Below are 26,494 nucleotides of genomic sequence, written 5' to 3'. Positions count from 1 at the left end.
AGGTCCAACATTTTTCTCAGAAGCCCACAGGCAGTGCTATAAAAAGTTGGGGTGCCAATTACTAAGCCTTCACGGTCTTGATTCCATCTCATGCCTCTTTACTACACCAGAAGGCACTCACTACCTCTATATCACACTTTTGCAGGGTCATTTTCCTCCTTGCTTTCTCCCTTTGTTGCTGTTTTTCTCTTCCTACTTTAGTGTTTTACTCACTCTCTTGCTCTCGATCAAAGTCAGTTGAGGAAAAATAAGTGCTAGTCTCCAAAAATAAGTGCCCACGGGCTCCACCATGAACCACCGGCTCAAATTAAGCACTGGAAAAGGTATGACAAGTGAAGTGCGGCTCTAACTATTGATTATATATGTTAACATTAGCAAACATTTATTGTAGTGTCTTAATGTCACGACCACCATAGACTTAATAAGACTCATCCAGCACCACTGATATATGTTTCATTGCTCAGCTTCATAAGCAGAAAAGCTCTATGGGCTGAGAAAGTTTTAGGTGTTTTCAAGATTTTTTGCTTACCACAAAAGCATGTGTGAGTGGGTGATGGATCAAGAAAAATAGCCTACAGCAGGTTTATCTAATGTTAGTTGAAGAGGATGCCTTCCAGATGTTCAGGATTATTATGTACGATAAATGTGCTTAAAATACCGAAATTAGAAAGATATACATAGTTACTATTCTGATTAACCAAACCAACACAACTAGCCATGGTCTAGTAATCAACAGAAATGCTGAACCAAAAGCGAACTCTGTAAGTATGCTGTGAAAGAGCACTGCACAGAACCCTAAAATCTGTATTGTATTGTATTTGCATTTATTTAGCGTTTCCTACTACCCATGACAAAGCGTCAAAGTGCATTTTCGGCGAGTAGCACACTGCTTTGGAACCCATAAGGGATTAGTGGTGAATTGATGTAGTGCAATATGAAAGTAATTTGAGTGGTGGGTATGTTAGTCGGTTATTTGGATTGAGAAAGATAATGGTTGGATAGAAGAGGGAAAAAAGTTTGCATTTATTTAGCACTTTTTTGGCGAGTAGCATGCTATTCCGGAACCCATAAAGGATTAGAGGTGAATTAGTGCATGGAATATGAAACTAATTTGAATGGTATGTATGTTAGTCAGTTATTTGGATTGAGAAGGATAATGGAGGGATAGAGGGAAAAAGGTTGGCATTTATATAGCACCTGCTACCCCTGATGAGGTGTTAAAGCACTTTTTTGGCGAGTAGCATGCTACTCCAGAACCAATAAAGGATTAGTGGTAAATTAGTATAGTGAAATATGAAAGTAATTTGAGTGGTGGATATGTTAGTCAGTTATTTGGATTGAGAAGGGTAGTGGAGGGATAGAGGGAAAAATGTTTGCATTTACATGGCATTTGCTACCTCTGATGGGGTGTTGAAGCAACGGTTTTGGCATGTAGCACGCTACTCCGGAACCGAAAAAAGAATTAGTGGTGAATTAGTATAGTGAAAAATGAAAGTAATTGGAGCAGTGGATATGCCAGTAAGTTATTAGGATTGAGAAGGAAAGTGGAGGGACGGAGGGAAAAATGCTTGCATTTATATAGCGCTTGCTACCACTAATGCGGTGTTGAAGCACTGTTTTTGGGGCATAGTCCCACTACTCCGGAACCCATACACAATTAGTGGTGAATTAGTATTGTGAAATATGAAAGTAATTTGAGCGGTGGATATTTTAGTCATTTATTTGGATTGAGAAGGATAGTGGACAGATCGAAGAGGGAAAAGGTTTGCATATAGCGCTTGCTACCCCTGATGAGGTGTTGATGTGCTTTTTCTGCGAGTAGGAAACTATTCCGGAACAGATAAAGGATTAGGTGGGAATTAGTATACATGGACATGTTAGTCTGTTGTTTGGATTGAAAAGGATAGTGGAGGGATAGAAGAGTGGAGGATTTGGGGTTCATAATAGTGGTATGGGATTTGGGATGAATGAGACAGTGGAGGTAGAGGATATATTAATAGAGATATAGGGTGAGAAATAGGGTAGTACATTGGAATAAGTAGAAGAATGAGGTAAGAGATGTCAGAGAGTTGAGGTAGAGTATATATTGAGAGTAGGTACAGGGTGAGAAATAGAGTAGTGCATTGGATATGTTGAAATAGAAGAAAAGTAATAAATATTGAGATACATAAGTACATGGAAGATATATATATATATATATATATATATATATATATATATATATATATATATATATATATATATATATATATATATATATATATATATATATATATATATATATATATATATATATATATATATATGTTTTTTGTTATTATAGTAAATTATACTATGGATTTGGTAAAGTTTGTGGTGTTGATACTACAATACCCAGCATGCATTGGCATGTAGTATTTCTTCTATTTTTGCACTGGGAATAGGTGAAAGCATCACTTCTAAAAGTATAAAAATAAAAAGCGGACTATTTGTTTGTCAATTGAGAAAGAATACAGAGGTATTCGAAACGCGTCTGACAATTTGAAAACAAAATAAAGACCTGCTAGATCCACGCAAAACTGGAGTCTGTATCCGTTTCTTTGGCTGTGTTCCGGCTGGGCGCTGCAAGGGGATTCGGAGATACTGGATATATATATATCTATACTACTATTATAAAGAGAGAACTTGCACCTTTTGGCCAGGTAAACTCTGGAACCACAGTGCCAATCTACACACCCGATACATCTATGAAAATGTCAGGGTGTGTAGATGGACATAGGCTATATAAATTAATTAAAAAAAGTAAATTAAAAAAATTACGCTTCTAAACAAAGTAGTCCCCTGAAAGTAGCGCCGGCCGGGACCTATCGCTGGCCACGACGCGACGTGCGTGATGACGACAAGGAGGAGGGCGGTGCAGTAATGCCTCAATTTCTGTCTCTCAGGGCCGTGTCTCTCTTCTATGTCTACGGCTCTGAGAATCCGAGCGACGAGTGCGGTGGAGCGGAGGGTCCTCGGAGCTGCCGAAGGTTGCGGGATCTTTGCGGGGCCCGAGGAAAGGTGTGGAGGCAGCAGTTTCGGAGGAGGTACTGGGGCGCAAAGGGTTTCGGATTAGAAGAACAATTCGGGGGGCGCGAGTGAGTCTGGGCGGGAGGGGGGCAGGAGGGGGGCGCGAGTGAGCTGTGCGGGAGGGGGGCGCGAGTGAGTCTGGGCGGGAGGGGGGCGCGAGTGAGTCAGTGCGGGAGGGAGTCAGTGCAGGAGGGGGTCGGGGCGCTAGCGGGTGTACTGCCCCCAGCCCCTTTCTGCCCCATGCAACGCTGGGGCGGGCTGCTAGTACTTATATATATATATATATCTATACTACTATTATAAAGAGAGAACAGAAACCTTTAGGCAAGGTAAACACGGGACCCACAGCGCCAATCCACACACCCAATACATTGTTGTAATCCTCAGGGTGTGTAGATGGACATAGGCTGCATAAAATAAAAAATAAACGTAAATTAAAAAATTAAAGTTTAAAAACAAAGTAGTCCCCTAAAACAAGTGCCGGCCCCGACGTAGCACTGACTGCGACCTACACCTGCATGATGACGACAGGCGGGAAGGAGCGGTGACGAGCGGCGACGTGCGGCGAGAAGTGACGTGCGGCGAGGAGTGGCGCGGCGGCTCAGGTAAGGCGAGGCGGGAGGCAGTCCGGGCAATGTCGGGGCGGGCGGGGGCCCAGGAGTGGGCGCTAAGTCCAGAGCGCGGCTGAGGTAAGGCAGAGGCGGGAGGCAGGCGGGAGGCGGGAGGCAGGCGGGAGGCAGGCAGGCGGGCAGCAGTATAGGCAATGTCGGGGCGGGCGGGCAGGAGGCCCGGCCGGGACTAAACAAATGCTCTAAATGCAGCCCCCAGGCAATGTCGGGGTGGGCTGCTAGTACATATGTATATATATATATATATATATATATACATTACCTACTGGCGGTCGCCAGTAGGTAGTTATAGTTAGGACCTAGTTTCCATAGGAAATCCTCAACATTCTATTTGGAATAACTTTGGCCCTGGTTGAAGAATCTTAGCGAATTTCTCAAAGAAGATGGCTCGGTCCGCTGCGCTCCTTCCCTAAAAGTTTGGGGGGGATTGGTCAAGTGGGGGCTGAGATAAAAGGGGGGTCCCAAAACGTGTTTTCTCCATGTTATTTTCCATAGTACCTTTAGACTCGGCTACAGGTCGAACGGGTGAATGGATTTATAAGAAATTTGGCAAAACTGTACAGTCCGGCTCGCAGATTACGCTTTTTTTGGAATGGTGTAAATCCGTTCAGTAGTTGCTGAGGAAATTAAAGTTAAAGTCAATTATATATCTATACGCGCGCACACGTGCGCGCACCCAAACGGCTGCGCGCGCGAGCGGAATTTTGTTGCGTGACGTCTGTTAACGTTCGATTCGAAGGAAATCAGGAAGTGTTGACCACCATTTTGTCATTGCGAGTAAATATATTGTTGATTTCAAAGCGTTGGAATATGGAAAGGGGAGAAGGTAGAGATTGTTTTGCTGCGTAGGTTTTCTCAGGGTTTGCAGTAAGGCCCTTAAAGGCAAAAATATATATATATATATATTTTTTTTAAAGTTGCGTGGTGCGCGCACTCGGTCGCGCACACCTTTTTACAAGAGTGTGAAAATGGAGATAAATCAGAAGTTTGAGTGCTTAGATATAAGGTGGCTCTGAAAAGAGCCATTGTGTTAATTGAGTGTTTTCTGCATTTATAAGTAAGTACCGATGCAGAGCCTGCTGTTGCAGAGGAAGATTCTGTTTCCCTCATTCGTGAAATGAACACCGTCTCTCCTATAGACGTCTTGCATGTGGTATCGCAAGTTGTTGTGGTAAATAGAACCCATGCTATAATCTCTGAGGAACGCAGAAACAGATTTATTTACATGTCTCCTTGCTTTCTCAAATTGTGCACAATGGTGATTGGACCAATTCCATTTCTGTCTTTGGCATATATTGGAATACACCAAGGCAGATCGAGGAAAAAGTGTCATCAATTGTCGAAAGGTGTCTTTTAGAAGCATTTCAAGACCTACCCCAGTGATTGTGCCTAGATCGTTTCCACCACAGTGCACAATTATAAGGTCTGGTTCTGGGAGATGCATAAAAGTTTTCACCAATGGAATCAATTGGTGACATTTCAATCCTCTTTTGGAAATCCATGTTATGTGTACATTTGGTAAGCTGAGGTTTCAAATTCGTCTGCTTACTGCATATTTTTCACTCCAGTGAATATAACTGTGTCCTATTAGCCAGACCTTCATTTTCAAGGGATTTGTAGTCGTCCTCCGATCGGTTCTGGAAGTGGAATGGTAGTTAGAAGTTGAAATTCTAAATAAAGAAAAAGGAAGAGGCTGGGTGTGGTTTAAAAAATAAAAATGATTGGTTGATTGTAAGAAGTGGAGATTGAACAGTACGTTGCATGTTAATGTTTATGTTAAACGAAAAGTACTATTGGGTGTGAAAAAAAAAGACATGTAACAGAGCTGTGGATTGGCAGGTGTTTCTGGAGGGAAAACAGTGTTGTTACTTTGCTGTAGAACGTTGAGATATGAACTTTTGACCTGTGCCTTCAGCCAGGTGCAGAATGAGGTGTTACCATGGAAACAGCCAGAGATGGCAGTGGGTGATGGGTGAGTTTTATGTGACATTGAAAATATTGTGAGGGAGAACCAACTGAAATGTAATTGCTTACGTTACGCGCTCCGCATTGCTTCCGGGAAGCTGCGCTTCGCGCCTCGCGCACCGGAGCACTTCCGGGTGCGCTAACGCGGCGCGTCATATGACGGATTACGCAAGAACGCGATACGTCGTTGGGGCTCCACCGGAACTGATCGAATTGGTAGTCTACAGTGTTTCTGGATGTTTCAGACTGAAGCTGGCGTCAGCATGAGAGCACCTCGTGGCTACGTCGTGGCCATTCCGCGAGCAATCATGGCAGTCGCTCCCCACCGGAAGTCTGCAGGAGTCGGGGGCCTAGGTGACTCTTGTAGAATCTTCAAGGCTGACGGGACGCTTTTGGGAATGGGGCTCATGCCCTAGCAGTCAAGCGTCCGAGTTCCAGGGTTGCCCAGAGCCATCCTTGCAGGCCAGGCCCAAGTCTGTGGAGCCGACCGCCATTTCCTGAGCTCCGTGGCAGCCGCCTGTCGCTGTATCGGAAGAGTGGGTGCAATTCAGCCGGATGGCGGGTGAGACGGTGTAAATGTGATGGTTGGACCAGGGCACCGCAGGACATGTCTTCAGGTCAAACGGATTGTGGGACAAGGTCCAGAATGGAAGAGGCATCAAAAGGCAAGAAGTTCCGCCTGACCCCGGGAGCCGGCCGCCTATGTCGTGGGCGATCTCAGGCCATACCAGGGGAACAAGACTTGGGGAGGGGGCAGGAGCCAAGCGCCCCCTCCGAGTCCACGTTTCTTGGACCCTGAAGTATGGCACTCAACATTCAGAACTTATGACATTTGTGCAAGGCAGGGACATCGAAGCCTCTCAGGGACCAAGTATATCCAGAGTCCTTCCTACAGAAGGTGGTGGGGGTGGCGGCATTAGCAAGGCATCCCCCCACACAACTTGTCGGACCCTGAAGTATGGCTCTCAACATCCAGAACTTATGACATTTGTGCAAGGCAGGGATATCCAGAGTCCTTCCTACAGAAGGTGGTGGGGGTGGCGGCATTAGCAAGGTATCCCCCCACACAACTTGTCGGACATGACCTCTGGATGTACTGGGTGTTCAATTTCAGAATTGAAACTACTAAGAAGCAATTAGAAGTGTTGTTTTCATGTTGCAGTAGGTTCCATGTAAATAGTTATTTAATACAACGTTTTATCCTGTTACTTTGCTGTTGTGTTGTATATATTTATAATATTTGCATAGTGTTTGTCGTTATTTTGGGCGGGGTGGGTGGCGGAGCCGAGCTGTCTTGCAGCCATCATGGCGTCGAGCTCGGTTCCTCTCTCTATATTCATGTTTTTTCTAACGATTTATATGTTATAGTTTGCTAGCTCGATACAGCGGATAGTCCGCATTTTATATATATGTCCTTTTTATTAGGGGGGTCCTCCGCTGGAGTCGGACGATCTACCTCTAATAAACGGTCCGGGTTGAACCAACTAGCAACAAACGGGGCAGAGATAGGCATGACGGGTTACAAAGGGGACAAAAGTGTGCACTACCTATCCTTCACTATCTGCAAAAACTAAATAGAGTATTGCGACTTTATGCTTATTTGTGAACAGAGAATGACCCAAAGAGAACCAATTTTGAACAATCATAGGCTATTGGCAGTGGGCAGAGAGGCCATGACACAGAAAATGGCTGTTACTTACGTGCATGATGGGGCCTAAAAGGGACTAGATGGCGTGGCCACTGTTTCGCGACTTTCACTTTACTTTTAACAATGGCTGTGGTGAACATAAATGAACGCCGCTTATGTATACCTAATTGTAGTCATTTTCCACAAAAAAGCTTTTGATATTTGCTATTAAAAAAAAAAGAAAAACACTGAAAAAACCATAGGTTATAGACCATATATAGTTAAATATCTGAAGTCCATCTCTGCACTGCATGGAGATACAGGTCGTCGATCAGAAGATGTGCTGGCCACCTCTAATGGTAATAGCGTGGCCAGGGCTCTTGTCGTTGCCTCTGCAAATTGCAGAGGGTGCACTTGTTTGACATGCCGCACCATGGTATGTATGGAAAAGAAATATTTTTTTGCTGGATTTCTTCTTAAGAGAACCAAGTCACATATCGTGCAGGTTACTTTTGGTGCATTCACTTTCTTTTGATCTTCAGGATAAGTGAAAAATTGCCAGATGAAAGATTTATTTTTTCTTATTAAAGGTAGTCGATCATTTTGGTCAGATTCGGAAGATGAATGAGATACGGTAGCCATTTCACCAAAGTCTTCCAAAAGATGTAGGACGTTGTTGTCTCTTGAGAGTAGAAAAGATAGTGAGGGAAGTGGGTGGAGTGCTGCGTGTAAATTCCAGAATTGAAACTATTAAGAACCAATTGAAAGTGTTGTTTTCATGTTGCAGTAGGCTGCCATGTAAATAGTTATTTAATAAAACGTTTTACCCTGTTACTTTGCTGGTGTGTTGTGTATCTTTATAATATTTGTCGTTATTTTGGGTGGGGTGGACGGCGGAGCCGAGCTGTCTTGCAGCCATCATGGCGTCGAGCTCGGTTTCTCTCACTAGTTTCATATTTCTCATGAGGGGTTGTTCCTAATTTTTCTATTTTAGCGAGGTCAAAAAAAGATCTCATCAGTGGCCTACTGATTTTGCTCGATTCCTTTTGTTTTTTCTAACGATTTATATGTTATAGTTTGCTAGCACGATACAGCGGCTAGTCCGCATTTTATATATATGTCCTTTTTATTAGGGGTGTCTTCCGGTGGAGTCGGACGATCTACCTCTAATAAACGGTCCGGGTTGAACCAACTACCATCATGATTTTGTATATCTTCTGAGCTGGATTTAAGCGCACAATTGTTAAAGTATGAAACGTTTTATATTTCTAAAAAAAATACCAAGGTGTGTACATCCGGTAACGCACGAAAGTTTAAAAAGACATTCGGCTCCATTTACTGAAAAGTTTCATAAGAATAAAAAAGAAGTCTAGGTACAGTCTCTTTGACGTACTATAAGTTCTTTGAGGGGTGTATGAAGAATTTCAATAAGTTCAAATCGCAACGTTTTTACGAAATATATAGGCCTGTGCGCGCACTCGGTCGCGCACGAAAGCCTGGAAATGCGATATCCATTTTATTGACAACTGTTGCCGAGAGTGCGCACACCGGGTCGCGCACGAAAGTTTAGTAAGGCTATTTTTATTTACAGACAAATTTTAATGTGTTTAAAAAAAGGCAAGGTACAGACTTTCGAATTCTGTATTGCTTTACAAGGAGTCTCTATGGAACTTGAACAGTGAAGAAAACGGCCTGTTTTCGAAAAAAATATTGCCAGAACTTTATTGCCAAAAGTATAGGTTGCATTCACGACATTTTGCTGAATTAGCATTTTAAAAACCAATGAAATTCACAGAAAAAAACATAGGTTTTACACACGTTATAGTTAGGAAGTAGCATTTAAAAAACCTATGAAATTCACTGAAAAAACTATAGGTTTGACACATGTTATAGTTAGCTGGAAATTTTACTGACATAAAACCAATGAAATTCCACGTTATAGTTAGTTGGACTCACTATAACTTGCGCGTGCAATGCACTGCTGATGACGTCACATATTACATCACTCATGACATGGTCAGTGACATCACTCATGACATCACTGATGACACCATCCAGTGAATACGTGTCTTTCTGAAAAATAAATATTAGTGAGTAATGTTTAAATATTTAAATATATATATTAGTGTTTCACTTTGTGTATAAGTGGCTACATGTGTTGGTAAGTAGCTACATGCGTATGTATATGGGTTATTAGATGTTTCTCTTAGTATCAGTATGAGTGTCTATATGGTTTGGTGGGGGTATTACTTAGCACATAGATGCATGAGTGACTGACTCTCTGTTTGTATGTGTTTTGAAGACAGCATATGTGCAGGACTGTATGGGTGGATGAGTGTGTATATGTGTTTGTTAGTGAGTGAATGACTGTCCCACTAGTGTCTTTATCAGTAACGACATATGTTTTAATCTAGTATATGTGAATATTGATGTATATAAGTGAGTATATGTGAGAGTAAGAGATTGAAAGAGTTCCTGTTTAAATAAGTATGTGTTTCTATAAGTGATTGTTTAAGAGAATAAATATGTTTAATTTTCAATAGAAGTAAGGTGGAAGTGTGTGTATAACTCTATATTCAAATAAATGGATGTTCAATAGTTTATTTGCACGTGTGAGTATGTCTGTGAGTAACTTTTCGATGATTGTCGGTGTGTAACAGGATGTATAGGTGTATCATTTCATATGATGAGTGAGTATATGTATGAGTGGATGTGTATATAGATGGTGGAATTACTTGTTGTAACTGATATGGGTATCTGCATTTTTTTTTAAATTTCAGTTTCTATTTTTGAATATGTGTTTCAAGGATTACATTACAGTGAAAGGAGGTCTGTCACTATGTCACAAGGATGGTGTCATCAGTGATGTCATGAGTGATGTCACTGACCATGTCATGAGTGATGTAATATGTGACGTCATCAGCAGTGCATTGCACGCGCGAGTTATAGTGAGTCCAACTAACTATAACGTGGAATTTCATTGGTTTTATGTCAGTGAAATTTCCAGCTAACTATAACATGTGTCAAACCTATGGTTTTTTCAGTGAATTTCATAGGTTTTTTAAATGCTACTTCCTAACTATAACGTGTGTAAAACCTATGGTTTTTTCTGTGAATATATATATATATATATATATATATATATATATGCACAAGTAGTTAAAACTGCAACCCAGCTCCAGGAACCAGAACCAGAACAGACGACCAAACGAATCCTCAATAAGGCAAAGTAGAATTTTATTTAAGGCAAACTGACGCGTTTCGGGCGGATGCCCTTGTTTACAGTCAAAAGTTTACCCACAATGCCTGTATTTTTAAAATGCTAGTGCACACCATGTGACACAAGTAAATACTGAAGAAATACAACTATTGCGTGTATATGGCATATGTGTGGAGTGGAGGTCTAATTTCCCATTTCTCATATTAAAATTCATATGAGATTACAATCATGACTGAATAAATTCATTTTTTAAAACAAGAACATTTCTGCATAAATGCATGAGCACGGTCAAAACAGTACATTGATCTCAAAGTATATAGTGTGCAAATTGTCGCAATATGCAAACATCACTCTAAATATAAATAAGACAGTTCAAGTTAAAAAACATATTTTAAATACTTAAAAACATTTTGAATACAAAAATAAATTGTTATTCTAAAAACTGTTTCATTAATGATGTGCAATCTTGCGCAATGTAAACACACACTCTGTGCAAAAGTTGTTGATAAATAATTTGCTGTTGAGACCTTGCATATGATTTACAATCTTGCGGGGACATCTGGAGATGATGGCAACCCCTAATTTACTAGTCATGATAAGTTGGGGACATCAACTATTGATGGTAACCCCTCTAAGATATAACGCCTACATTCAGTTAGAATCAACTTCCATCTATTAGTGCCCCTGACACCTCAAATAGTGAATACCAAACTAATGTTTCAAAAGAAATTCAAAATAAATATATATTAGCATTTTAACAGGTCAAAGGAAAATAAGGGTGAAATGACAAAACAACATATTTTTTTCTCTCTATGATTTTTCTTTCTTGAAAATATACTATGTAAATATTAGAAGGAACAGCAAAAAGGAAATAACTTAAATTAAGTTTAAAAAAAGAATTTATCTATGTGAGGCAGTAGATTCAGTGGAAGGATGTATAACTTTTCAAATAGGGATGCCGATTATCATTAACACAATGGATTCGGTTTGCCCTATAAAAAAAGGTACAAATCCTCTGTAGTGTTCAATCCATTAGGCACCTTGGTATCCTGTTCTAGTATCATTCTTGATTCTAGTTGGCGTAACATCTTGTCTCTGTCCCCTCCCCTGCGAGGTTGGGGCACAGATGTCAAGACAAAGTAACGGAGACACTCCAAGTTGTTGTTGTGCATACTTTTGAAGTGCCTCGCCACTGGATACGCATTGTCATTATTTACAATCGCCCGAAGATGCTGCAATATCCTGGCATGCACTGCTAGCCGAGTACTCCCAATGTACCTCAGGCCGCATGTACAAGTCAGGACATATACAGCATATTCTGTCCTACAATTGTAATTACCTTTGATCTTTAAGGGTATAGGACTGAAAGGGGTCATGTATGTGCTGGTGTTGACTCCAAATTTACAGGCCCGACAACTTGAGCACTTAAAGAACCCAAGTGGCGGGGGAAGCCAACATTTAGTTTTTGGTAATTCAGGGAAGGAGTTGGAAACATGACTACGTAAGGAGGGTCCCCTCCTAAACGTAATTTTCAGATTTTGAGGTAAATCAGAGTCCAGGACACCATCTGATTGGAGGATAGGCCAACTTTTAGTCAAGATGGACCTAATCTTCCCGTCCTGGCAACTAAAGGATGTAATAAATCTCATAGCAGAGTTTTCAGGATCCTCACTAATGGTCAAGGTCTCGCTATTTTGATTAAAGAGTGATTCCCTGCTTAGTGGTTTCATTTTGTTAACAGCTCTGCTGAGGGTTTGATCATTGTAACCTCTCTCTTTAAATCTTGCGAGGGCCTCTGCTGTGCATTTTTCCAACTCTTCTGTAAAGCTGCAGATTCTTTTTAAACGGAGCAGTTCCCCATAGGGGATATTTTCAATTGTGTGCCGTGGGTGGGCACTACTCGCGTGCAGAGTGGAATTACCCGCGGTTTCCTTTCTATGGAGAGTAGTTGCCAACTTGTTAGATTTTATATAAACTTTAACATCAAGAAAGTCTACTGAATTTTTGCTTATATGATGTGTAAACTTCAGATTATAATCATTGATGTTAAGTCTTTCAATAAGGTTTAAGGCACTGGTTTCCTGGTTTCCTTTCTATGGAGAGTAGTTGCCAACTTGTTAGATTTTATATAAACTTTAACATCAAGAAAGTCTACTGAATTTTTGCTTATATGATGTGTAAACTTCAGATTATAATCATTGATGTTAAGTCTTTCAATAAGGTTTAAGGCACTGGTTTCATCTCCTCTCCAAATTAAAAAAACATCATCTATAAAACGAACCCACATGTAAACATGTTCAGAAAAAATATCTTGGTGTTCTCTCCTGAGGACCTGCTCCTCCCAATAGCCTACGGGCAAGCACGCATAGCTAGGGGAGAAACAGGCCCCCATGGTCACACCCCTCTTTTGCAGATAGACATCTCTGCCAAACATGAAGTAGTTGTTATTAAGGCTCCATGACACTAGTTCCACCAACATCTTATTGTGATTATAACAATCTACCGATCTAGTGCTCAAAAAATATTCTAGAGCCCTGGGACCCGTGTGATGTTCTATACTTGTGTAAAGAGCCTCGATGTCAAATGTTATTAACAAAGAGTCTTCAGTCCATTTTACATTTTGTATTTTGTCCAAGAAATGCCCTGTGTCCTTGATGTATGTGGGCGGACTTTTAACCAGGGGTTGTAAAAAAGTAGTCTGTGTATTGAGCAAGATGTTCCCCCACACTATTAATTGCCGAAATTATCGGCCGTCCTGGAACAGGTGATACTAGTTTGTGGACTTTAGGTATGAGGTAGAATCTGGGCATCACTGGTAGTTCCACGTGTAAAAACTTGAATTCCTGATTCGAGATTAAACCCTCGCGTTTATATCGGAATAAAAGTTTTCTTAATTTGTCTTTAGATAGATCATATTGTTTTAAACACGTTTTAGCGTAGCATGCATATATATATATATATATATATATATATATATATATATATATATATATATATATATATATATATATATATATATATATATATATATATATATATATATATATATATATATGTAGTGTATGTAGATTAAAGGTGTATTTAATAAACTCTGGCTTTTAAATGCTGTTGTTGTGTTGTTGTACTTCAAAATATATATGTATATATATTTTTGTAATTCAGTAGTAAAGCAATTGTAGATAAATAGTTATGATAATAGATTAACTTATTCTTGCAGTCACTTATATGCATGTTAAAAACGTAAAATAAGGTACATATCAGTAATATGTACATTTGTTAAGCAGAACTAATGTATATCTATACTTTTATTTTTAAACATAATTATTATACAAATTTACATTTCTAACAGATATTCAGATAACATTTTCGAGAAGAGAGATATGTTGTTCAAACAAGAGGATCTCCATAACTTAATTGTCATTTTTCAGCAGGTGGTGTATCGAAGCAGTGGAACAGTATAGCAATGATCAATTTTGCAACCACCATCAAAGACAGATGCCATCTGTAATATTGTGCTTAATTGGTTACCTTCTTTACATACTGACGTACAGTGTTTACTTTTATGTAGCGCCATGGTGATAGTACTGTGGCAGCCCTTTGAATGAGTCAGTTGCTACTTAGTCAGCTGATGGGTGGATGGGACCACACTTACTAGGAATAAACCGAACTTCTTCATCAATCTGGATTGTTTCTTCATTATTTGCAATAACTAATGTTACACTGGGACGAGCGGAAGCTGCCCCAGTGCTTATAATGGAATTTCATCTTTTATGATTTAACGAGGACATCAAACCTGTGGTCTCAACATCCCGAAATTTTTCATTGATCATCTCTGCAAAATATGACTTGCTCAAGTGAGTTTTTATCATACTGTCAGATTGTGGGGACTCGGTGTTAAGCGTTAGTGAACTCGCCGCACAACTCGGTGTGGATCACTTTTACGTTAGCACTAACTGAGAATTCCTTTGCTCCTTTCTACAGTGGAAGTGGGAGAGAATTTGCATTAGCCTTGAGTGAGTACTTTCGCCGCATAACTCGCCTCTTTTCTTACTAGGCTGGGAGATTTCGGTGCGGGACTCTTCTGTGCTTTTTCATATCTTATTCTCTTTTAACATGAGGATTATCTTTTGTAAGGCGTTCTGCAGTGTTTGACCTTTGTGAATCTGTTGTTGGTGCTTCACGCAATACTTTACAACCTACACAACTGTAATTCGCTGTGTCTCAACATACCTTTAGTACACATGGAGACTTTTGCATCTTGTTTGCGTGTTTCAAGCTGCAGAGAGATTCCAATGACGTCTCCCGACATCTTTGAAAAAGGAGCCTACATTCGAGCCTCCTGTATTCGAGTTTCCAAAGCTCAGGCGCCCCCTGCTTCCATACGTACGTCACAACGCAAGTGTGCGTAAGAGTTTTCTTCCTACCTAGCAACCAGCTGTGGAAGTTTGAAGTGATTCTATGTATCCCTGGTCATACATCATCGCATAAGGTCACGCAACATGACCTTGCATGGCAGCCATTTTGGAAAATCCATTTCTTTGCTCACAACGACTTCTTTTGGTTTATTGACACGAAATCCGCGAGACAAAAGAAACTGTAACTTTCCTAACTTTGTTTTCCTGCCAATTCTTCAGTGACTGGCACAATATTTGGCTTAGTACTCTCTACAATGGTGATATGCACACCTTGTCACTAAGTACATGTTATTCTTTGTTTCATAAATAAACAAAGAGAGGAGTACCATCATGGGAAAGTCAGAATGAGATTCCTATTGTGGTGGCAGGTTGACTAAAGAAAAGAATTTATCCTTTTGTTAAAAACCCCTCACTCACCAGCCTAGTGGTGACATGCTTCATCATCGGGGTCCACCCTAGTGGCCTAGCATCACTAGGGTGTGCTACGACACCTGGGTCACAGTGGAGCAGGTTGTGAATGTAAGTGCAGAATTTTTTTTTTAAATTGTCCTGGTTTAGCTTAAATAAATTTTATTAACAAGAAACTGGACAATGTTAAAAAGGGTGAGGCGAGATACTGTGTGGGTATGTTAAGAACCAGAGTATCTCTTATATATGTGATGGTCTACATGTTTCAACCGTGATTGGGATGTACCAGGTTTTCATCAGGACCGGATAATCAGGGAACTGGTAGGTATGTGCCCCCTAAAAGGCACACCCGACCTCGTTCTCTGTGACCCAAAATAGCAAAAATCTGCTATCTGGCGTAAAAAAGGACTCTAACCGCAGTGGGTGAGTCAAAAACAATGAAAAAAAGACCTGTGGGAAAGAAGAATAAAAACAGACATCAGTCAAACGTGAACAATGTTACATGCCTGTTACGTAGTGCAGTGTCGTGTCATTCGACTCTTCAGGTTTACTACCACTCTCAATAGAGGGAATCTTGTGAATTTATTAAGTGAAACTATCACCTGCTGACAATGCCCAATGCGGGATATTTGTCAGGATGATGCACGCATACATATCAAGAGGTGCGTGCTCAACGCCAGCGTGATTGTTGCCGTTACTTAATTTTAATTCAGGCGTTCGCCTGATTATATAGGTGTTGTGAATGATATCACTATCTCGCCATACATTAATGGTGATCGCGAATAAGAATTTAAAAGTGCGTAATTTATCTGTGGCAGTTCAATCGACATACTCGGGCTTACTTGACATAAAACAAAGACAAATACAGACACATGGTTGTTGTAAGTGCTTAGCTTACTACTGTTTTGGAGTCCTATCTCATCGGAGGGCGGGTGGGGGTATCCCCACTACTTAACCGATTTCTGTACCAACATATGCAGATTCGTTAGAGGGCAAATATTTGTTATTAAAAAACCTGAAGCAGCGAGGCTATCCTGCGAAAATTGTAAACAAATGTGAGAAGACAGCGAGAAATCAACCCAGAGACGCTCTACTGGAATATAAAACAAGTGAGCCTGGAGAAACACCACTAACCGGTGTTACAACCTATAATGCACTATCCAATCAAGTGAAGAAAAGCATCAACAAAAACTGGTCGATACTTAACACAGGCAACTTAAAATGGGACAAACCTCTATTCTCATATAAAAAAGGACAGACCCTAAAAGACAGCCTGGTCAACACTAGAACAAAAACAACAACCATCAGCACAACTCTCTCCATAACACAAATATGGGGGCTTCCCCCGGTGACAGGACACTCAAAATGTGGGGACTGCAGTGTATGCCACCTCACAGAGAACACCAAGACCCTGAACCTCGAGCCGGGAAGAATCTGGGAACAAAGAGCTCACACCAATTGCAACAGTGCCAATGTGGTATATCTGATTAAATGCATATGTGGAAAACCTTACATAGGCATGACAACGCGAAAAGTAAAACAACGAATAAGTGAACATAGGAGCACAATACGCTGCAAAAAGAATATCACCAAGCTCACAGAACACTTCCTGACACTCCAAATGACATGAGGTGGACAGTCATCGAGCAGGTACAACCCGGCCCAAACCTGCAAAACCGTCTATTTGAAAAGGAACAAAGATGGATTTATAGACTTTCTACAAACAAGTCGGGTTTAAATGACAATGTTCCTTGGGCTACAGTCCTAAAATAAGAACCTGAGAAATCTGCTGACCTCTTTTTGAAAACCCACGGCCTCCGTAGAATAGAGACGCTCACGCGTTGCGATAGCAACAAACACGTGGCCGAAGGCAGTCCCCGCCCAACCCAGAAGCCCAACTGGTACTTAATCACACACGAGACAGTCCGGCTTCGAAAGCAGGGCAGCGGAGGATAAGCATAGGTAACCGGCATTTCCACCATGAAGTAACTGTAAGTAGAAACTCTTTCCTCAATAGGAACCAATGCTGAAAATGACCCACTCGCCCTCACGGCGCAACTCAGCGGTCTTTTAATAACAAATATTTGCCCTCTAACGAATCTGATGACACCAAATTGTACCTAGGAGTCAAAAAGAATAAGTCATTCAACATGGATCACAAGACCAATACCATACAGATAACACCAGTGGGAACACACCATGCAAGCTAATTTATGCTGGCCAAGTCAAGGCTCAAGAGCATGTGGAGAAAAGTTCCCATCAGAAGCCACACTGTACTGCCCTCTTTCTCATCATTTGGGTTCTCCTTACCCAGGAGACAAAACGGCCGGTCTGATGTTACCGTGACCGATAAATGTGAGGAGTGGGTAGTATATGCTATTCAAAAGTTAAGGTGGCTACTGAAAAAAAGCAGTGTGTGATGATAGAAGTGAAATAGTGAAGGGTTTTGTTAAAATTAGGTGAATCGGGTAGAAAAACAATTTTTATTAGTATCTCCCAATCCCTAAGGTTAAAAGGCAAGTGCAAGTGCGGGTTTGAAATAATAACCGTACTTGATAGTGGTCAACATGTTTCTGCATTCAGAGAAAAAAGTTTCAAATGGATTCTTCAGGACCTGTTGTATTATAACTACTGCTTTACGTGAATAGTAATAAAAAGATATCACCTGAGAGTCCCAGGTTGTGCGCTCAACCATGTACTGTTACAGCATCGTACCAAACGGTATTGGATCCAACAGAAAGACAAACAAACAAGAAAAATAAAAGAACATGAATGTATCATATTCCCGTGGTTTGTTTGAAGTATTTTGTCAAATAAAACCTCAGTGCATTGACGCCACATTCACACATACCGGAAAGTAAATTCCAATATAGGCACTCACCCATACGTGGTGGTTGAGGAGCTTCACCCCACCTGGCTGCGGCTCAGGTATGAGGAGCACCACTCTAGAAATGAGTTTTTTTAAAAGAAAAGGAGTTTAAATGGAGGGAAAGGCAAAAAAGGCTCAATTAAATCCATCAATGGTACATGGATTGTTTGTGAGTATCCCTGCTTACACTGATCCCAAACAACCAGATACTTGACTATTAACTCAGATAAAGTCTCAATGTAATTGTGTATGTAAAGTATCACAGTCGTCCAGTAGTGCCTCAAGACGTCCGTCTTGTAATTTCCCAAAGAAAGAGAGACAACCCACTGGACACATATACACAAAAACACGGATCCCTGGCCTGTTCGGCGCATTTTGCAATTTGCTCACTTCAGAGTATACGAGTGTGCAAGCTAACATGCCTGTGCTACATTTCTTATGCATTTATGTTTGCCGTCTCCATATGGTACAGTTTGACGAAAGTCGTCAATCAGGCAGTTCGCGCGCTAGCGTGTTTAGGCACGAGAATACAGGGCAGCCAGCTTACCTGACCGTCGGTGTCTCCTGACAGTCGTCCGAACTGTCTGGGGGGGCACCGGTGGTCTGAATGGAGACGTGTTTATGCGTCCGCTCTCGGACGATAGAGTCACGTGATCGACTACGGTCACGTGACTCTAGGAATGCCGGGAAATGTAGTTCGAAGGAGGTTTCACCGTGGTTTGTTTAGAAGACAAACATTAAACCTGTTCTGTCTGTTGAAAAACGAAGCGTTAAGCTTGCTTTATTTGTGTTTTCGTTTTCAAAACACTTTTAATGAATTATAGAGAGGCACATTATTATCTGTGGAAGAATTGTTGTTTAGAGGAAAAACAGAGTTTTAATGAGTGTTAATGGGACTAAAGGGACTCATTCATTGGAATTTATTATCCACCTCGATAGTGTATTAACGCTGTCTAGAATGTACTTAGCCTCAAGAATAGGTTATTCATTTAATTGATGTTCAGTGTATGTAATTACAAAGCCTCAAGAATAGGTTGTTCAACCAGTGTATGTAATTCAAAGGCAGAAACCAAAAACCAAAGACAAAAGACAAAACCCAGTCTATTCAGTCTATATGCTGGACAGTGTGTAATGGTAATTTAGAGGGACATCCAAGGTATCGGCTCATTGAGTCCCTCCTTATCACTGTTCAGTCTGTAGACCCATTTCTGTTCAATTTTGAACAGAAAGCGACTGATGTCAGTGCAGAATTCGGGAATCTCTGGTTGTTCTAAGACGGTCCAACAGAATTCGTCGAGGCCATGTCCTTTCTCCAAAAAATGTGCAGTTAGGCGAGTAGGTCTTTTTAATACTGGTCGACCATCTTTGGTCTCCTGCTAAATTGAGTGTGGGTCTTTTTAATACTACTCTAACGAATCTGCCCATGTTGTTACAGAAATCGGTTAAATAGTGGGGATACCCCCTCCCGCCCACCGATGAGATAGGACTCCAAAACAGTAGTAAGCTAAGCACTTACAACAACCATGTGTCTGTATTTGTCTTTGTTTTATGTCAAGTAAGCCCGAGTATGTCGATTGAACTGCCACAGATAAATTACGCACTTTTAACTTCCTATTCGCGATCACCATTAATGTATGGCGAGATAGTGATATCACAACACCTATATAATCAGGACGAACGCCTGAATTAAAATTAAGTAACGGCAACAATCACGCTGCCGTTGAGCACGCACCTCTTGATATGTATGCGTGCATCATCCTGACAAATATCCTGCATTGGGCATTGTCAGCAGGTGATAGTTTCACTTAATAAATTCACAAGATTCCTTCTATTGAGAGTGGTAGTAAGCCTGAAGAGTCGAATGACACAACACTGCACTACGTAACAGGCATGTAACACTGTTCACGTTTGACTGATGTCTGTTTTTATTCTTCTTTCCCACATGTCGTTTTTTCATTGTTTTTGACTCACCCACTGTGGTTAGAGTCCTTTTTTACGCCAGATAGCAGATTTTTGCTATTTTGGGTCACAGAGAACGAGGTTGGGGTGTGCCTTTTAGGGGGCACATACCTACCATTTCCCTGATTATCCGGTCCTGATGAAAACCTGGTACATCCCAATCACGGTTGAAACATGTAGACCATCACATATATAAGAGATACTCTGGTTCTTAACATACCCACACAGTATTTCGCCTCACCCTTTTTAACATTGTCCAGTTTCTTGTTAATAAAGTTTCTTTAAGTTAAACCAGGACAATTTTCAACATTTTTTCTGCACTTACATTTACAACCTGCTCCACTGTAACCCAGGTGTCGTAGCACACCCTAGTGACGCTAGGTCACTAGGATGGACCCCGATGATGAAGCATGTCACCACTAGGCTGGTGAGTGAGGGGTTTTTAACAAAAGGATAAATTCTTTTCTTTTGTCAACCTGCCACCACATTAGGAATCTCATTCTGACTTTCCCATGATGGTACTCCTCTCCTTGTTTATTTAGTTCTTCCAGAGGGGAATGGGAGTACACTCCGTTCACCTTCAGTGAACACGATCCCTTGCTCTCTCTTTTGTTAGCATATATTCTTTGTTTCATGGCATTGGAGTATTAACTGTTATTTCTTCTTTATAGTTTTGTCATTCAGTGCATGTTTTTCTCAGTTTCTCGTCAATACATTGGCGTACTCACTGCTTATTCTCTTTTATATTTTGAGCTTTACATTTTTGGTGGTGATAATTTATTCATTTATTTTCTGTCACATTTCACGACCATGCAAAACCTCACAACACAACCCTTTTTCCTTTCGTTCCCGGGTGATCCTCCTATTAGATGGCAGAAATGGAGGAAGGTGTTTGAAAGGTATGCTAAAGTGCGTGGGACCAATCTCAGTGCTGAAAGAAAGACTGCACTTCTTTTACACTGCCTTGGATCAGAAGGGCAAGAAGTTTTTGATCATTTACCGGATGTTAATGATCCCAATCTGAATGAGTATGAAGAATGCATGATGAAGTTAGACAAGCACTATCTACCAAAGATAAGCATGGTTCTTGAACGATATCGCTTTGGTTGTAGAATGCAAAGTGAGGATGAATCTGTTGAGAATTACATCACTGCCCTAAGGTCATTAGGATTTTCTTGCAAGTTTGGTACTTTGATTGAAGAAAGAATTATAGATCAGTTTATGCTTGGGTGCAATGTTCCAAAAGTTAAAGAAGACATTTGGCAAAAAGATGAGCCTTCTTTGGATGAAGTCATTTCCATTGCTAAACAAATTGAGCATTCTCAAAAGTGTGTAAAAGTGATCACCAAGCATGATTCAAAGGATGAGAGTGTCCATACTATAAAAGTGACTAAAGATAAGATTGTAAAGAAAGAGTTTTCCAAAGACAAAAAGGGGCATAAAGTGGGTTATGTTAAGACTGAGACAAAAGGTTATCAACATTTTCAACCTAAATGCTTTAGGTGTGGTAATCCAGGACTTTTTGCCAACAACAAGAAATGCCCCGCACTTAAGGACACGTGCTCCAATTGTAAGAAGGTTGGACATTTTACTACAGCTTGTAGAGCTAAAAAAGGCAAACGGAAAGTTAATGCTGTTTTTCATGATTGTGATACAGATGGTGAAGTACTTTCTGATGTTGATTGTGGTCAGATTATATCTCAAATTACAGATTAAAAAAAGGACCTGTGGATGATATACTAGTAGAAGGTAGAAACACAAAAGTACTTTTTAATTCAGGTGCTAAAAAAACATTGTATCTAAAGGATTTTATTTGTCTAATCTCGAGGGAAGTGTTACAACGGTGAAAGCTGACATACAACCTAGTGCGTATGGAGGAGAATCCGTAACATTAATGGGATACTTTTTAGGGGTTGATTGAATGTAAAGGGAGATCTGTCACAGATAAAGTTTATGTTTCACATAAAGGAGATAGTATTCTTAGCCGGTTTCATCAGAGAGACCTAGGTGTGATGCTTGATCCCAATAGTGATCCTCCCATCATTCTTAAGGAAGATTTTCCGATGAATGAAGTTAATTTGCAAGACTGTAGTTCTGACTATGCGGTTTCTTTGAAGAAATAATTCCCAAGTGTGTTTAGAAATGAGTTGGGCTGTTTAAAGAAGTATGTGCTTGGTTTCTGAAGCCATGCCTGTTGTTAGCAGAGTGCGTTGTGTACCTTTTGCTGTGAGGGAAGAGATGAAATCTCAATTAGATAAACAAATGCGGGAAGGGATAATAGAAGAGGTCGAAGGAACCCAATGGTTGGCTTCGGTTGTAGCTGCCTGCAAGGACAATGGCTGTCTTCATTTGTGTATTGATTTGAGGGAGCTGAATAAACAAGAAATAGTTGATAAATATCCTTTACTCAAAATATCTGATATGCTCATGTTGTTGGAGGGAGCTAATGTGTTTTCAACAGTGGATCTAAAATCTGTGTATCACCAGATAAGGTTAGATGAACAGTCTAAAGATTATACTACCTTTATTACGCCTTTTGGTACGTTTAGATTTACTAGACTTCCCTTTGGCTTAGTTTTGGCAGCCTCAATGTTTCAAAGGGATTTAGAAAAAGTTTTGAGTGGACAAACAGGGGGTAAAATTTATCAAGACGATGTTCTAATTTATGGTAAAAATGAACAAGAACACGATTTGAGAGTCAGACAGTTGTTGGAAAGGTTTCATCTTTACAATCTTACTGTTAGAATAGACAAATTTAAATTTAGGAGAACCTCAATTGATTACCTTGGACACACCATTTCCGGTAAAGGAGTGGAACCCAAGGATGAATACATAGGTGCCATACAAAACCTAGCTCCTCCTGCATGTAAAGAAGAACTTATGAAGTTTCGCGGCATGGCCGAGTATTATAGCAAATTTGTGAAAGATTTTGCTATCAGGTGCATTAATATGCGAAACTTTTGTGTAAAGGAGTAAACTTTGTATGGTCTGACGAATGTGATTCTTCATATAACAACTCCAAATCTAAAAAGCTTTGATTCTTCAAAAAAATAAATTTTGATTACAGATGCCAGTATGAAAGGCTTGGAAGCTGTCATGCAACAACAGGATGGCAATTCGGAGAATATTATTTTGTTTCTCTCACAAAGTCTTAGAAGGGCAGAATTAAGTTATTCTGTTATTGAAAGAGAAGCCTTAGCTGTACACTGGGCAATAAAAAAACTTTAAAATATACTTTGGGGCATAAAGTTCATCGTGCTTTCTGATCATAAACCTTTGTGTGAAGTGTTCAAAAAGAAAGGTATTGATGCCATATCAAGTAGAATATCTAAGTGGGTCATTGCTCTACAAGGGTATGATTTTGAACTGGAGTACCTACCTGGTGTTAGAAACAAGACTGCTGATACGCTTTCTAGACTTGTAGCTCATAATGAGGAATGTGAGGGAGATGAAGAATATGATGTAAAAGAATGGGTGTGCCATATTGAGAATGATGGTGTAAAATAAAGCGTGAAAGCTGTGCCTCTGACATGGAATTTAAGGAACTTTCTCAGCTTCTCAAACAAGGTTGGAATAGCAAAGTCAAAGGCATCTGTGAAAATATTGGAAAGTGGGACATGAACTTGCTGAGTCGGAGTGCTTATATTTTAGGGGAACAAGGTTAATTCCTCCTGTTTTACTTCGTCAAGAGTTGCAAGACTTAGCACACCAGGGACATCAAGGCATGTCAAAGACAAAAGAAAGACTTAGACTCAACTATTGGTGGCCTGGCATGGACATTCAGGTTCAGGGACTGATAAGGAAATGTGCGGCTTGTACTTTGATTGAAGAACTTAAGCCAAGGGCACACGAGCAACCACGCCTTAGTTACTTACTTGGATCTTAGGACTGTCGTATCTTGTACATACTGTCTTGAAAAAGACCCGCCGCAACCTTAGATACCGGCGCGGAAGGGTCGAAACGTCGACATTTCTTCATAGGCCCACCAATTCCAAACTTCTAGTGAATTGAAAGAAATATATAGGATTCTGTAAAAACGTAGTAGTGGATGGCCTTCAAGGAATACATTTGTATATATTTGTATATATTGATTGTATTGGAATACAACATTATTGTACATATTGTGTTTTTATCACAAGATCACAATTCACTCTTTTTGCACTTGAATAATTGTGTTTGACAGTCATTGTATTAACTGTATAGAGAATTTTTTTGAATGAATATATAAAAATACAGCAAGCCAAGTACAGGTCTTCTTTTCATTTATTGCAAGAACCTGATTTCACTGTATTTTGCCTTTGTCAGAGGTTGGGTTCTTTTCGTGTTGTAAAGTGCATTGAATAGCATTTGCAAATCACTTGTGTTCTTACCCGACAGAACCATTTTTGTTTAACCATTATTTACCCAGGTTCTGAGGGACACAGGGTCACCCCCGTTTTCTTAAATATTTCAGTTTTGGAAGCATTCAATTTGAGATGGCTCCATGTAATGCACTGATCCACAGCTCTGAGACAACTGCAAATGTGTGAGCTTCCAATGGCTTTGAGGCTTTCCAGTTTAAGGAGTAGTTGTGTGCCATCTGCATAGTTATAGCATGTGAGGTTAAATTGCTTGATTAGTGCTGGAAATGCCTTCATGTAAATGTTGAAAAGCATGGGTGAGATGATAAAGCCTTGAAGCACCCCTGCTTTTGTGAAGTATGGTTTTGACAAGATGGTCTTATGGATGATGGTTTTATGGATGATATGCATTTTGAAGACAGTTCTTTGTTTTACATAGATGGGAATATGCTTTTTAAGATTTAAAGGTTTTAGATTTTAGATAAACTGTCCTCCCAACCCTTAACCAATTGGAAATTTTGCATGGCCCGCAGTAGTGGGAAATAGTGCAAAGATCTAACAAGATTGTGTTTAACGTTTGTTGTTAGGTATAGGTGAGGCTCATGAATAGTTTATGTATGGAATTGGGAGGTCTGCCCTCAGCAGTTTGATCAATTAGCTCATCTACAGTTTTTTATTAGGCTTTGCTGGAGTTTGCGGAGTTTCGCTGTGCAGAACTCCGTAAAGTGATCAAAAACTCTGCCGTGATACGTGGAGTTCCACAAGCTGCGGAGTGCGTTAAGTCATGTCTTTCATGCTGATGTTTAGTGCTGGGTGTTTGTCCTGCATTTGAAAATCAGTGCGTACAGCAGCATGCGCAGCACAAGAGGGCACTGCTTCTTTCTGCCACTTGAGTAAATTTTCTACTTGAGCAGCAGCTTCCTCAACAAGAACGGATGGTTTCTCAAAGCGAGCAGTCACAACCATCCACGATCGCCTGCATTGAGAAATCTCGATGGGAGGTGGTCTAGCGATGGATTTTGCTCACACACACTCACCAACTTAATTTTGTTGTCTGAGGCAAAAACTCTGCATACTCTGTGGAGTGTACAACTCAGCAAACTCTGTGAATGGAGTGGAGTTTATCACCCAGGCCTATTTCTTTCTAACACAATTTGCATTTGTTTTCACAATTTGGTTATCAATTATGATGTACACATAAGAATCTCTAGAATTAATAACTTACATGTAATTTGTTACATGGTAGTTTCCATCAGAGGGCATTATGTATGACAAGGCCTGACACCAAAAGTGGGGTTGTGTGATCCAGAGAGTCATCTACACTGCATGACTCAACTCTGGAGAATGACTAATGTAATATTCCCTAATAAGGAAAGGCTAGCATTGGTGGTAGCAGTTCTGATGACAAGCATAGGTGCTAGGCTTTTTCCTATCACCTTCAGTAAAAGAGTGTGTGCTGATCTCTTTTGTATACATTTTTCTGTAAGCACCAGCACTACAGCGCTGGGATGCTCAAGAGTAGCCATGCGCTATAAAAGAAAGTATTCATTCATTCATTCATTCATTTCACCAATCTCTTCACTGTGAACACTGTTTATCTGCAGCATATGAACATGTAATCGGGATGTGTGCTTGACTATCTGCAGATATGAATTAATTCTAGAGCTCCTGTGTGCAAATGGTCAACAAAATGGAGGTCACAGCTAATCTGTTCAAAACAGGAATTTGAACAGAATGGAGTCTCAAACAATTCCTGATGTTTCTTTGAAGTGGACCATGTTCCATTGAAGAGTGGATGGAAATCAAATGTGCTCCCAGCCTCCTTCCTGAATTCCCTAAACTTCTGAGGGAGAGTGCAGACAGATATGTGTAGTGGCAATGTAGAAAAGAGGTGTTCACCCTCAGTGTACCTGCATCACCCTCTACTGGCCCCCTTCTTCGGGGTCCAGTAGAGGGTGATGCAGGTACATTGAGGGTGCCGAGCGTCGAGGGCAGTGTGCCAATTATGTTCCCA

This window comes from Lissotriton vulgaris, chromosome 6 (genome assembly GCF_964263255.1).
Source record: "Lissotriton vulgaris chromosome 6, aLisVul1.2, whole genome shotgun sequence".
NCBI lineage: Eukaryota > Metazoa > Chordata > Amphibia > Caudata > Salamandridae > Lissotriton > Lissotriton vulgaris.
The sequence above is the reverse complement of the archived record's forward strand: the minus strand, read 5'-3'. Positions refer to the sequence as shown.